This window comes from Aulostomus chinensis, chromosome 16 (genome assembly GCF_037954235.1).
Source record: "Aulostomus chinensis isolate RoL2024-O1b breed Wild chromosome 16, RoL_Achi_v1.0, whole genome shotgun sequence".
NCBI classification, from domain to species: Eukaryota; Metazoa; Chordata; class Actinopteri; order Syngnathiformes; family Aulostomidae; genus Aulostomus; species Aulostomus chinensis.
This window is the reverse complement of record NC_141335.1, coordinates 26,320,279-26,335,693: the sequence shown is the minus strand read 5'-3', so window position 1 is coordinate 26,335,693 and position 15,415 is coordinate 26,320,279.

Here is a 15,415-nt window from a genome sequence, read left to right as displayed (position 1 = left end):
TGCTCCAGCCAGGTCCCCAGCATGAGAATGACCCATCAGTCTGCCGCATGTTACATGAGCCAATCTGCTGGGATGATAAATGATAACCAGGAGCTTGGTGCTGCTGGGCCTGTCAGAAGAGATTTGGGATAGGAGGGATGATGAGGTTGCCACACCGAAGCATGGTGTGGGCTCACAGCAGGTACAGAGCTGAGGATTCAGTGCCACCAATTAATGTTTGTCTTGGTTCACCTCGGATAACCACAGAACACCACACCATGCCGGCAAAGCACTGCCCCGACAAACAAGAGCCGAGCAAACGAGCAGCACTCCTGGGAACACCAGCAGCAGCAATTAAACGGACGCTCCTCTGGGAATCATCACCTCACACACTTAAAGCACAGCAACATTTTCATGATTTCAGCTGCAGTTCACAAAAAGAATGGCATATTTCTGCAATAAATAAGAGATTACCCCTCAGACGAGTCAATGATTAATCAAGACGATACACCCTCCATATGAAAATTAACAACTTAACAGAAGGAAGCAATGAGAACATGATAATGTCCTGAAACCTCCCAGAGAAGCTCTTCCTTCATCTGCCTCTCTGTCAGGCGCCTCAACTTCCCTCTGTCCGCTGCCATGTCTGCGTCCTCTCTACAGCAGCTCCCAGTCAACTGCCATCTGGGACCAGGTTCAACAGCAGAGGGTGCCAAAGCTTTTCACTTCTGTCTCCCAGGCAGACTGCAGCTCTATTAGTTCCCATTTAGGCACAGGATTACGTTTCTATCTTACAAATTAAGAAAATACAATTTGCTCAATTGTGCCTCCCACTTAATGGCAGGACTTAATGTAAAGGCAAAATTTACTGGGGCTTGAATCAAACCAAGCATCACCACAAGACAGTCTCTGCTAGCTGCGTCCCCCATCAGGTCCTCTCCTTAGTTTCACTCCCAGGTGCTTCTGACGGAGGCTCGCCACGGCCCCGTCTACTGAGGACTTTACCTGCAAATGAATGAGCAATAAATCTATTTTCTCACAAGTGGGGATTGCAGGCCGCTAGTAGTTTGTTGTGGGTCTCTGCATGCTGCTGCTGCTCACGTCTTCCTGCTGCATCTCAGGTGAGCAACATTTTCTCCTCATGGTGCATCCCATCATCTGGGACTCCTGCTTGCTGAGCTGACTGCAAGTTAATTCTGTCAGTTGGAATGTGAATATTTCTGACATCTGAACCACAGGGAGCCTTTCATATGTTGGGAGCATAAATAGACGGCATGAAGCATACGTGGAGGGGGATGTGGCAGCGTGATCTGGAGATTGTCCTACACAGATCTTCAGTTTCAAGAGTCAAATGAGCTTGAGAAGCAGGAGGCTGGCCAGAACTGCAAGCGACAGTTGTCAGATATGTTTGGCATGGATTAGTAAAAGCTTATTTATGCCCCTTCTTTGTCACTGAAGCTCAGACTCCTCAGACAATTCACCATTTTTCCAAATTGTATGCAGGCTGAGAAGTGCCGAAGCTACAAAAAAATGGATGCTGTCCAAGAGAAGCTCTCTAACTCAAAATACAAAGTCTGCAAGGCTGCTAAAAGGATATTTCACCCAGAAAGTGTCATTTGCCTTTCAATGACCTGCTGTTGTTGGTCTTGAAAGCAAGTCTGTCCTATTAGCTTCAAGCGAGATATCCTATACAGCCGCGCTTCCTAATGTCTCACCTAAAGAGCACATTTTGCCATTAAAGTCCTGACTAATAGGAGTCTCTGCCTACTAAGATGTCTTCCCTCCTGCGTTATTTCTGTGACTCCAGAGTGCAGAAAGAGCCAGCCACATCATTTAGCTTGAAGCTAATGGAGGCTGACGACTGGGCTCATTCACACTTCTTCCTGTCAGCGTCCAATTTTGAGTTTGCTGATAACTGAGTAGGATAAAGACAAGATGGAAAGTGAAACCGTCTGAGTTACAGACATCTAACCACGAGGGCTTGAGGGAAAAATACCTTCAACTATTGACTCAAAGCCTGTAAAGGATGTGGAGACATTCCAACATTTGTTCAAATATGAATTTGCCCACAAAGCTGGAATACAAGATGCCTTCTTTTCAGTTTCCTGACTGTATGGAAGTGAGTGAGTATTTATTTTTCACCGTACTGCAGCCCAGGTATTGTGTCCTGATGGTGCGTCCCATCATCTGGGACTCCTGCTTGCTGAGCTGACTGTAAGTTAATTCTGTCAGTTGGAATGTGAATTTTTCCTGACATTTAAACCACAGGGGGAGCACTCGTATGTTGGCAGCACAAAGAGTCAATGCTCCACGTAGGTAGGGGGAGGGAGGGGGAGGGGGAGGGGGAGGGGGAGAGCGAGAGCGCAGCATAATCAGAAGATTGTCCTACACAGATCTTTAGTTTCAAGAGCCAAATGAGCTTGAGAAGCAGGAGCTTTGCCAGAACAGTAGGAGACAGATGTATACGTTTGGCTTGGATGAGTGAAAGCTTATTTCTGCACCTTCTCTGTTGCTGGAGCTCAGACTCCTCTGACAATTCTCCAGTTTCCTCAAACGTATTCAAGCTGTGAAGCGTCCAAGCAACAGAAACCAAGGTTGCCCAACCTGAGCATCTGGCCTGAACACCGAGGCAGTTCCACTGTTGTCTGACTGACAACTACCATGAGACCGTCCTCCAACCATTTAAGAAGATAAATATTACCTTATCTTAAATGTACAACCACAACCTCCAGCCTGCAGGCCATTGGAGATGCACAATAACATTGGCATCAGGGTTGGCCGATCCTGGTCATGTTTTTCAGGTCACTTCTCTTCATTGCTCTTCTGTTTACGATGAAGAAACATCGCAGTAAATTAATTATGCCTTTTTTTCCCCAAATGTTTTTTGGAATGACAGAAACAAATTTTTCAAATTCGCAATGTTTATTTGTATTTTCTGTTCAGTGAAAAAAATGAAACTATAATGTAAACTCGCATTTGTCTGGCTAATATCAGCACCAATAAACAGCGGATATCAGCCAAATCGCTTATAAAAATATCGGCATAGCAACAAAAAAAAACCACATCGAGCCTCCGTGGGTCTCCTCTTTCCATGTCAGTGAAACTCTCAAATGCCAGATTGTATTTTCATCACTTGAATAGTCGTGTGGAAGAATATAACAGCATAAATATTACCATTTGGCCAATTTATTTTTCCCCAGCAAAGTCAAAAAGTGGCTGATAAATCCCTCTGCACCAATGCAGAGTAAAAGCTCCATCCACTTCACATTATGTTCCATCCAGCATCGCCCACAGTGATGGCCAGTCAAATTGGATTAAGCTGAGGTGGCTTGGGGCTTCTCTGCAGCTGCTGCTGTTTGATATGGGGTTTAGGTGTGCTGCAAGTGTTAACTTGGCTACACTTAAAAGATTTGCTGAGACACATTAATATTTTATGTGAAACTACAGATTGTGATGCCAATGTGTGATTGGCCCTACAAGAAAGGGAACGTTAGAATATGGGATGATCATTCAAGCCTACAATGCCAGTCTAAAGCAGAATGATGAAATTAATTGAAATTTCATTTGTTTTTCGGATTCATTAGAACAAGTGTCAGTGTTCGTAATGAATTCATGAAGACAGAAATAACAACACAATGAAGCCATTATAATATCCTTTCTATGCAACAACACAAGAGTTTTTTCTAAGTTTTTCTGCATGAGTGAATGTGACTAATAGTGCCAGACAGATAAAAATCACCCAGTGACAAAAGCTTCATTGTGAAGGCAGACATACATCATGTGTCTGGATACAAACACGAGGCAGCGAGCCATGCAGCCACGCGGCCAACACTGGCTGCCAGACAGCCTCAAGGTATGATACCACCAGTGGCCACTGGAAGCTGCACTCACCATGGAAATGCCAGCATGAGAAATTATCTAGATTCTTTAAACAATCCATATTTTTGTGAGCCGCCTCTTGAGATCATGCAGTTTTTATCCTCAGAGACAAACACAGAGGCACTGTAAAAGGTGGCGTGAAATAACCAGGCTCATCCTGAATCCTACATGCTGTGTTTAGGGTTCATTTATCCCTGAATCGATGTCAAGTATTTCACCAAAAAAATCTGTATCATAGTATTAGTACACCAAATCCCTGACTTTTACTGTAAACCTATTCAAAGGTTCGATGACTCATCTTGCTCTCAGGGCCATGGAAGAATTTCACATCCTGAGAGAATGTTTTCTCTGATCCTTAGCATCTAACCGCTAACGGTGGTTAAATTATCATTTTTTTAAGAGTCAGACAACCCTCAAGAAATGACTCATATTAATGCGATAATTTTGGTCCATTTGGTCTGATTGTAAAGTCTTGAAGAGATTAAATGATCTATTCAAGCGTTAGCGGAAGGCTAAATGGAATTAGCTTGCTACATCAGTTCTTCCGTGTCAACCTGTGGTTTCGGATGACTATCGGTTGACAAATTGCATTGAGCATCACAACCTCTGAGGTTCAGGATTACAATTTGACCCTTGTGGTCTGAGTGGCAAAAGGATTAAATTATTAATCCCCATTCAAAGAGCTAAGTAGTGGTAGTCAGGTCAGCCATCGTTCGTCCCCGGTGTTCACCCTTTAGGAGGGAACGTTATTGGGTTATGGAAATGTCAGTCAGTATCTGCGACAAGTCCCTCCCTCATTTATTTTCTTTAGAAAACATTGGTCTCTTCTCCGTCTCTTAACAAAGTTGTTTTCTGGCTTCTAAATTTAACGGCAATGAAGGAAACAGGCAGCATCACTTCAGCAACGACTGGACGTTTCATTGTTTTCTCCTGATTCTCTCCCAATGTCTCAGAATCTGGATGATGCTTTCTGAAAATTATTAAAGCTTCCAAATATTTATCTAACTTTCAATGTGCCGAATATGGAAAGCTGTAAAATCTAAAACCCATTTTTTATGTGAGAGAATGAAAAGATTGAGGAGGCAAAAGAACAGAAATCTTCCTGACAAATACTGGTCTCTGATTTCATGAAATCTTCAGCCCAAAGTCAGTGAAAATGAAGAGAAATGTGTGGCACTCAGAATGCAGTTGATATTAATGTGAGCAGTTCCTGTGTTATAATATTCTAAGAATTGTACATACATGGGAAAACTAAATCAATATATAATCAATACCCATCAATTATATGAGGTAAATATAGGCTGAAAACGTCCTACAGTGACAAGAAGAGAGATATTGAAGGTTGATGACCAGCACACAAGATTTGTCTCTGTTCCTCTGTACTCAAATATCCTCCCTTAACATTTAGAAATGAGATTTGGTTGAAATTTTCTGCAAATTAAAAAAAAAAAAAAAATCTGTTGGAGTCCATTTGTGGGACTCATCATTGCCGTTTTTCCATCTGAATGCTGTCTTCTGTCGGCTTGAGACCAGGTGACACCTCTGCTTCGGTTCTCTTCGGAGAACTTTGGAACATCTTTAAACAAGAACTGACTCTCACATGAACAACCGGACGGGTCAGTTTACAATAACCCTTTTCACCCAGCCATGTATCGTGAGAATGAGAAATCTGAAGGTCTGTAGTTTAGTAAAAAGACAAGCACAGCAAAGCAAATCTGACCGCAAAGATTTTACAGGGCTGTAAAGGAGCAGGAGCCAGCCTGCACACGAGGGAGCGGCGCGGTGTGGGAGTGTTAACATGTCAGCGAGATTGATTCTGAAGTTCAACAGCTTTCATTCATTTTCTGACCTCTATCACAGGAAAAGGCCGCCAGTGTTAGAAGTCAATAAACTAATCTACTTCCTGTGTTTCCTGCTAAGTTGTAAAACGCATCAACCAGGAGCTGCAGGTGAAAGCCCAGTACATCCCTCACCGCCTTCTCAGCAAACATCAGGAACGACTCGACACAGAGCCTCTGTAGTGTCACGTTACAAACACGCGGGGAAGCACGTGACGTCTCAAAAACTTCACTTTTCCTCAATGTCACTTATTCCTGCGTCCTGCTCTAAATAGAAGTTGCATATTTCTGTTTGCTATCGGACATTCGTGCACGCAGCGTCAGACGAGACTATCAACATCTGAGTAAACCCTGTATGTCACTGATAAGGCCAAACTGTGATAGGGATCAGAAAGGCACCTGAGTCCACTGGATCAATAACTGCAAATGTTCTGCCACCCATCATGAAGGCAGGCGCTCACTGTGGCGTGATTGACAAATGAGGTCTGCAGAGCCTAATGGGTGAATGATAAAAGGATAACAAATAGCCACAGGTTTAGGGCATTTACTCACTTCAAACATTTAGAGACGCTTCACCCAAAAATGTCATTTGCCTCTCAATGACTCACTGTCTTGAACTCATGCAGACATTTTTTCCCTCCTGCATGAGTTCTTGGTGGCAAAGTTTTAGCTTAAACTCATGGAGACGACTACTAACAACAGCTAAACTGTCACAACCTTACAACCACATTTATTTCCTTCCTGCATCCCTTCTTTCTGACTCCAGAATGCAGAAAGAGCCAGCAATGTATATTTAGCTTGATGCTAACAGAGACAGATGGCTAAAAGCTGCTGCGTCTTCTTCGTCTAGCCGTAAACTCAATAATCCACAAAGAGTCAGATTAGAGACTAAAACAAACTAGAACACTGCGAGAGAGCTAACAATTTGTTAGAAGAATCTATTCCACATTAGAGATGGCAAAAATATGCATACTCAGATATCAATCCACCCAATATTGGACTCATGCAACAGCAGTGGCGACAACATCGCCTTCTGTTCTCCTTCCGGCCGACTCACCGACTTCCTTCACTGCCGCAGTTCTTGTTGAAACTGGAAAAAACAAAAGTGCAGTTTAGCAGTATTGTGCATACAAAAGAAATGATGAGGGGCTGTGGACAAGCCTACAAGCAAACATGGCTCCAAGGCGATAGCGACAAAGTTGAGTGGCACATCAAACTTCAAAGCATTTGAAGCGCCAAGCCCTCGATCTCTCTGAGGAACCAGAGGAGAGAAAAGCTCCGCTTCCACGTCACGGCGGTATTAAACCTTTATCATGAACTTTGACCTGACTGGTGTCACACATTGATGCTAGCCATTTCATTATCTATTAGCCGAGCTTGTAGCTAGTGGCTATAACACAGCAGCCTGCGTCTTAAGAGCGATGCTGCCGACCAGCAGCTGTGGTGGAGCATATTTACCTGGAGCAGACCTGCGTTTGCACCTTAAAATATTATTGACATTCAAATTATTGTTTGGATGTTCTCAACATCATTGAAAACAACTTTTTAATCCCCTTATTAATTTTTACCCCCACGGCTCTGAAAATGGTAGCGGGTATTTTTCTGGGTATCTGGACTGAGTTAGAAATTCCAGCTGGTGGCAGCTGAACTGCACAGCAGCAACATCTCACCCTTTACCTCTAGTGACTGCCACCCCTTCATCTCTGTCCCTGTCAACCACTTCACCATCCCTCCATCATCCTGCTTGTGACCTAGAAACAGATCTCAGAGCCTTGTTGAGGAGGGAGGAGAAAGGAGGGAGGCCAGAACCACCAAAGGATTGATTCAGTTGTGTAGTTTTCACAACAAGAACTCCCCCTGAAGAAGGACGCCTCTACCTGTCTGGTTCGACGTCTCCTCCTCCTTCAGAGCTGAGATCTTCATCTAGACTCAGCCTGAACAGCTTTAATGGTCGGTGTGTAGCAGGAGTGCTGAAGCAAAATGAATTTAAACTTGGTCCATAGATTCCAAACACTTTAAAAAGGTCATTTTCAGTTTCTGCAAGGAGAAATATATCATCTGCATATGAGGAGTTCCAACCGTAAAATCACCCGATCTGACACCAATAGCTGTTTGCTTAATTTCTAGGCCATTTACAAAAATAGCAAACAGAGTGGGAGGGAGCGCCTCCGCCCGGAGTCACACACCAGCGGTTCTCTGGTCAGTCACCTGGACATGCAGCTGGGCTGCAGCACACATCATCCCATTCCATCACAGCTTGGAGCAACTTGAAAGCGAGGAGGCCATCACTGCAAACGCGCAGTCAGAAGCTTTTTCTAAATCAATAATCACTCATCCTGGCTCCTCCTCTGTCTGTTCTAATGTGAATAAATGAAGGATCAATACAAGCTCCATTCTTTGATCCATCCACAAATCAAACGCTTCCAAAGAGCGATCGAGTGGCTCATCAAGAACATTAGAATATAGCACGTCCACGTGTGCTGGGTGGGTCCTGAGACACTTCCGGGTTACTTGGGGGGAATTCTATTTATCCCACAGTCAGTTTGTATGAGACGAGGTTAAGTCAGTATCTCCTCCCAGCTTGAGTCCAACAACCGTCTTCTAACTTCCTCCTCAGTGGTACTAGAAGAAGAATCCCGCTGCTCGTTAACGTCCCCGATGATGCACAACCCTGCAGGAACAATGATCCACCCAGCAGGTCCCTTCAGGACCGCTGTCATATAAATGTCTTTTTAATCAAGATAACAAACGTTGGTAATTAATTCTGGAACCTGGAGCTAGAAATGTGCCCTTGTTTATTTTACTCACCAATTCACATCTTCTGGTCAGAAAAGACTGGACTGTGACCTGATCACATGTCCTACACAGCTGCCATGTTAAGAGCTCTGGGAGCTGTGGGGGGGTCAGGTGGCCCCTTCTGTAGGCCCCTGGCCCCCCCTTGTTTTAAGTCACAAAACGGCTCAACAAACTAGCACCACAGCGCTAGAGTCCAGTGTGTTCCTGGGAGGGTCTAACCCAGTAATGATGGCGTCACCGCACGGGTGACCAGACATCCACCAGCCTCTCATCAATGTTACACTTACAAGCTATTAAATTTCCCTCCAACGTGGTCCGAGCCCCTCAATGGAACCATCCGGCTGGAACAGAGCAGAACTCAGCGTGACCCATCTGAGAGACGTAGCTGGAGAAGTGCTGAGTAGCATCTGCTAGCTGTGGCCATGCCTTGGGTCCTGCACATGACAAATTCCACCGGCCGCTTTACATCCAATCATCCCCTGCGCACCTCAGTGAGGAAGTCTTCACATCATCTGAGACTGAATCAAATCACATTCTCAGCAAAATATCATTTACATCTATTTGTTTTTTCATCATTGTCTCACAAAGATTAATGACATAATTCCAGCCTCAGTTCATGTGCTTTCCGTGCAACATGTGAAGAGTTTCTCCTCCTACTTAAAACATACAGCCGCGTGACACAGATGTGTGTCCAGCTGCCAGTCACGTGCAGCAGCCGCTCATCCATACGCCTATTTAGCTGAACTAGACCACTTTAACACTTCAGTTTTCTCAAATGTAAAAGGGGACAGTGCCCTTCAATGAACGTCTCTGCTGCTGCATCCAGCCAGAAGGATCGTGTTCATCTGTGGCGTCGGTAAAAATCTAAACTAGCATACAACACAGGTGAGGTATGTACCTGTAAGTGAGCTCTGACCCACCCCGTCACCACGGTGACGCCGCACCGCAAGCCTCACTCATCACACAACCAGATAAAACAACACAGTGCAATGCAAAACATATAAGAAATGTGTCTGCATGAAGGAGCCATGTACCAGCATGCATCAGGTTCAGTAAATATGAAGTAAGGCGCTATGTTATGCTGCAAGGTGCCAACGTACCGTCAGAGTGCAGCACGAAAACAGACCGTCCTGAATCATTTATTAGTTTCTGGAAGTAGAGAAAACAGCACAGTTCCCCAGAACTCCTGAATCTCAGCCACGTCTTCAACCAAAATGAGGCTGTTCAACATGATGTCCTTTGATAACTAAAATTCTCCCTGGAAGTGTCTGCAGCCCCTGGGGAGCCCCGCCTCACACGCCGAAAACCTCTGACTTTGGGAAATACTGGGACAACAACTTGGAGTTTAGCCTCCAGGGAAAGAATGCAGAGCCCAGGCGGGAGTCTTGTCTGAGGAGTCTCTGCCAGAGTCTGTGGCCTTGAATTAATCTCTGCCTCACAAACGTCCCTCCTCTCACGGTCGGAAGTCTTTCCACCAGGAAAAGAGGATATTCTCTGAATTCTTGACCTCATTAACATTTTTAATGTCAGAATAAGTTTGGACTCAACTCCATGTATTACCTGGACTCATACCAAAGTACCAGTATTACATTAGAAACTTCAATATGTGGATTACACTGGCCCATGTTGTTTATTTCCAGTGCAGGTCTTCAGCTATACTTTGAGTGTACCATTCGTTTACTAGCTCCCTACATGTACTGATAGTGTACTAATACCAGTGTACCTGCCAGAAAATGAAGTGACTTTAAGGGAGCTGGAGTGAAGGAATGTGCCGCAAGAGATGCAAGCTAAAAGCAGGAAGTCAATACAGAATGGAGGCTGTCAAAGAGCTGCATGATAGAATTCACACCCAAGAAAAATTCTAATCAAAAATACAGACATTAAAGGAGAGATTAAGAAGCGGGCGGAACCGACGTGGGACAGAAACGGAAGAGATCGAGCCAAAGGTGAGGTTGGAGCCGTGGAACGAGAAGGACGTGTTGGTGAGCGAGCAGAGAGGCTCGTCATTACTGAGTGAGTCAAACAGGGACGCAGAAGGAAGCCTGGAAGCTCGGAGGACTTGGACCGGTGGACGGTTTAACGGAAGCAGCCTGAAGGATCAAAGAGGCGAGGAGCGTGTTTGGGGGCCTTGGCCTCGGATAAAAGGTGAAAATATCCCCAAAGTTTGGATGCTCAAGGAAATATGTGGTATACATACAAGCACATAATACATACATGCACATTCTAGATACACGCACAGTATACATACACAAACATAGGATGAGCCGCCATCGTTGAAGGCTCATGGAGGATCCTGGTCTCAGTCCCACCGCTGAAGAGGCCTCCACACACGCACACACCTGGAGATGAGGTCCTACACAACCTACGAACCTGCTCCTGACTGATTATCACCGCTCACCTACGGAACTGCCTGCGTCAGTCTGGTGACGTGTTCTTGAGCTATCCCAGGTGTGTAGTGGTCATGTGAGAGAACCTGGGCGTGCAGGAGGAGACGTCATCGCTACCTGCTCGCCGTCTGCCACAGCCGTTGAGGACTTGAGCTGAATCCACGCTGGCGCTTCGTGCGTCATGTCTCCTAACTTTCCGCCAAGTTTTGAAGGGGAAGAGAGCAGAAACGGGAGCGCTTGTTCTGTTTGAGGAGAGAGCAGCGGCGGGCGGTGCCGCAGGAGGAGGCAGGGTTGAACACCTGAGGTGAGGAGGAGCTTATTAATTTATCTTGAGCAGCAGGAGGGGACGTGGCTGCTGATTGGATGACAATCGGTCTCACCCATCAAAACAGAGGAGATCTCAGGTCATTGCAGTCCATGACCAGAAACACGTTGAAGGTTCTCCAGAACCAAGACCCAAACCTGAAGCCCGTCCATCGTCGACGGATACACTTCCTGCTGAACTGATTCATCCGATCAGCATCAGCTTGTCTCACCATCCAGGTTTTATCATGAAATCGGGTGCATCACAATCTAATTAAAATCACTGAAACCCAACCAATGTTTCCCCCTCATTAAAAACTCTGATGAAATTAATATAAAAACATCATTTGAACTTCACAAGTGCAACTGCTGCACCAGCTTGTTCCCCCCAGAGGATGCAGAAGGTAGCATGTAAATACCAGTAATAAACGCAACCTGAAGGGCGTAGAGAGGCCGTCTACCAACACGAAGGGTCGCTGGTTCGATCCCCACTTCCCCCGGTGACCATGTCCAAGTGTCCTTGAGCAAGATACTGAACCCCTAACTGCTCCTGATGGCCCTGTGATGGACTGCTGTCCTGTGCTGTGTTGAATAAGAATAAGAAAGATAAGAAGAAGTGTCAGCTGCCAGATGGACCCACCCACCCCCCAGTGTGCAGTGGTTCAGTTCTGGTTTGTGTTTGTGGTTCTGAAAACATTTCTGTAACCAGATGCATCCTGACAGGTGAGAGTTGGCCTGTTGATTCTGTCAGAACATTTCAGCCAGGCCAGAACCAGAACCTACACCTCTTATCAGGTCGCCTCAGAACGTACCACTTTTACTGGTGTAGGGGTCGGAGGACTTGATGGCTGGTCACGTCTCCTACATCTCCAACATCACTGTTTGTGTGCCAGACACGCAAAGTTCCACATTAAACTTGAGTCTGCAAATTGTGGATCAGCTTCTAGAACGTTTGTGACAGAGGACACGCGTTTGTTAAGCTGTGAAATAAAGAGGAGTGCTGTTGAGGCCTCATGTCCAGGACAAGACGCTGAATTTAAAGCAGTTCTGCAGGATGGAGGGACTCCAGTGATGCTGTAAAATGTTTATAGATACAGTTGAGATGTTAGAAACACAATTTTACTGGATCGTTTTTCAGATTCTCTTTATGAATATTGCATTTTAATCTTTGCTGTTTTACCTCAGCTGAGGACTACAAAGACGTTAGATGCCAGGACACCCAGTTAATGTTCTTCTTTCCTTGTAGTAACTACAGTATGTGGTACAAGCACTGTACTGTAGCTTAAAAATAACAAAAGTATAAACCACTAAATGAGCTTTAATCAGTGGAGGTTAAATCTGGGTTCTGACTCAGTGACTTGTGTCAACCAAATAAAATGTAAAATGTTGATATTTACGTGGATAAAGTGAATAAAGGAGGTGGACACGTGGTAACTCTGTTTTCTCCATGAAGTTAGAATTTATTTAGGGATGTTTAACATCGATGCCCAAAGACAAACACATACTACGATCAAGTAATTCTATTACTGTTATTTCAAACTGAAATTCTTTAACATATATGTAGTATCATATTTGTTCTTTTCACGTATTTATAGACACAACCACAGTAATCTTTGGGGATTTTTTTAAGGGTACCATTTAATTTGTATCATTTGCAGTTTTGTAATCCTTGTTCATCTTCATCAAAGTCTTCTTCATCTTTGGCTTTCTAAAAGAAAAGGCTTCATCAGCAGGAAGCTGTCGGAGCAGCAGTATTCTGGGTTTCTGAGTGAGAACGTGCTCGTGTGGAACACTCGTCCAGTGCTCTGCTGCATTTGGGATACTAGAGCTTCAATAGGCGCACCAAGCATGTACAATAGCAGCTACCAGCTACCTGCAATATGCTGAAACCAAAAGACAGAAGGTGAGTCACAGCAGGCGCCATGACTCTTTCCCCGAATTTAGGTCAGCCAAACAACTCCAGGTGGTGCAGGTCCTTCCCCGAGGACACGGTGCAGCCTGTATCTGAAGCAAGGTTAGCAACAATGCCCTGGGGGCATAATGGGACATTAATTTTTAATGTAAACTAACCCTTCTCTGGTTGTGGCCAGATGGCGGTGAGTGGTGTACTTGACTCGGTGTAAACGCTGTGGTGTCGCTGGTTGGTTGGTTGGTTGGTGCTCCCGGATTAGAATTCACTCCAGTGGCAGTGAGGAGACAAACATGTAGCATTTATCCGATGAGAACTGAAGCTCAGAGGTTGTTAAAGTGATAACATTTAATGTGTCCCAGGAGCTGGCGCTATAAACTGATAATACCTATTAGAGGTGGATAAAAAAACACAGCGCAGACAATAATGTGTTTCACACTCTCGTTCTCATTTGGGAGACTGACAAATAATATTTAATACTTAATACTTATAATGAAACATGAATTTGTGCGAGGCATTCAGTGTCCTCACCCATAGCAAGATTGATTTGGGTGCCACCAGCCGGAGGGGCATCGAATCAATTCCAGACACCTAATCTGCCATAAAAATAAAAAAAAAGCCTGTGGCTGCATTTCACAGCTAAAAACCCTGCAGCAGATACCTGCTGTTGAGAGGACATGGAGGGGACATTCTCCTGTCAGCTGACACGCAGCATCGTAATTCATTCATGATAGAAATGCAGACACTGTTCATTTGCGAACAAGGCTAATAACCAGTTTACCTCGTTATTTAGACTCTTGAATTCAGATGGAAATGTTGATGGACTCACACGGGACCAGAGCTGCGACTGCAGAGGAGGCTCTCGTCAGATATCTCTATATCCTCATATATTAGCAGGTGTTTGAGTACGTGCTCTATCACACGGTTGCTGGGATATTTCCAGAGCTCCTGCTACAGTTTTCAGGATCTGAAAAAAAATCAGGATTTTTTACAGGAACATCCAGATCCGATTCATACACATTCACACCTGAGATGCACGTGCCGGGCCGGGCCGGGGGCCGTGGCCTCAGGAGTCTCTTTGCTGCATCTTCTCTTGCAGTACCAAAGGTATCCAGGGATCGCACCCACAACCTCACCACGACTGCCAAATGGAGATCTCTGGAGGGACCGCAGCAGAACCTGCGCCCACGCTGCCTTCTGAATCCCCTTAAACTCAATAATGAGGCCAATGGATCCGTTTCCCAGTGCGTTTAGACGAGGAGTTTTGTTTCTTTCTGTCTCTCTCTGGTGGGTTACGTTTTCTGTCACAAACACAGTCGACACAACCAGAAAACAGACGACAGACAGCAGCGTGGAGGACAGTGTCGCTGACTTCATTTGCTCCGGTGTGATTTCCAAGCTCCGAGCTGTTGGAATGCAGACGAGTTCAAATTTTGGCCAAAACGTCCCAAATGCAGCAGACACAAACCCGTGTCCACTGCAGGGACAGTTGACCCGGACCAAATGTTTCCTTTACTGGGAAAATCCAGATGTTAGCAGGCGTTCCGTGTTTTTGGCCAGTGAGGGTCAGTAGTTTCATAGCACGGCTCCTGGTTCCGTCTCTACAGCCTCAGCCTGAGAGCATGTAAAGATACTGAAATAGAATTAGAATTATTAAGATGAAATACAGTCGTATAAATATTACAATGACAGTCAGAATCCCCCAGAACAGCCCTTACCTGTGTAACCCCATGTGACAGTAAATGACACGATACAATCATCTTTGATGTGTACTGTTTCTTCATGAACGCTCCTTCATGTGTGTAACTGAAAACTACAAGGTCTGAATTTCCTGTTTACAGTCACTTCAAAGTCCAGGCTGTTCCTGTTCCTGCTCAGGTAATCACCAATGCCATGTGTACCTGCTCCGAGCCCTTTGCTTTGAATGCCAAGCAGACTTTGAAAGCATGAGACAAGCATCCATGATTTGTCAAAAAAACAATGTGAATTTCAAGGGAAGAGTGGTGTCCTCCCCTGGAGCAGCCCCCTGCCCTGGGCAGAGACGCGCCTGCTCTCTGAAGTCATCGGGAAAGACACATTTCCCTTGTGCTTCATGTCACTCTGCCCTCTTACAGAATACCAAGTATAGGAGTCCTACAGGTTCTTAGAAACTTAAACACACATAAACATACACATACATATACACATACATATACTCACATATACATACATGTACACACATTTACATACATACATGTACACATATACACACATATACATACACATACACACATATACATACATATACATAAATACATATATACACATATTCATACATACATACA